Source organism: Atta cephalotes (assembly GCF_000143395.1).
Source record: "Atta cephalotes unplaced genomic scaffold scaffold00109, whole genome shotgun sequence".
NCBI lineage: Eukaryota > Metazoa > Arthropoda > Insecta > Hymenoptera > Formicidae > Atta > Atta cephalotes.
The window spans coordinates 138121-138621 of record NW_012130173.1 but is presented as its reverse complement, the minus strand read 5'-3'; positions in this window follow the sequence as shown (position 1 = coordinate 138621).

Sequence of the window (501 nt, the reverse complement as noted above, 5' to 3'; positions counted from 1 at the left end):
TATATATATATATATATATATATATATATATGTATATATATATGTATATATATTTTAGAGCGCGCGCACGCGTGTGTGTACACATACATCTCATTTTAATTATTCACATTGAAGATTTTGAAATAAGCTTTTTCAAGAAAAATGATATTTTTTAGAAAAATTCATATGTGCATCAATGACTACAAACTAGAAATTACAAATTTATAGAGTGGGCCTAAAGTTCAGATACATTCGAATATCTCTTAAACGAAGCATTCTTGAAAAAAATGTTTCAGGAATTGTAGGACTTGAACAATGCAATCATATGGGGAGACTTATTTGAGTGTAAGTATGAAGGAAAGGTTAATTTTTTAATTTGGAATAGATATTCCACTTTCTATTATTATTCTTGTAGCTAATAGCAAAATCTTTCCAAAGTATTATAATGAAATTCCTTTTGATTAAGTTTTTTTCGGGATATGAGTTTAGATAGATTAAAGATTTAGGAAGGTATCGTCAGTA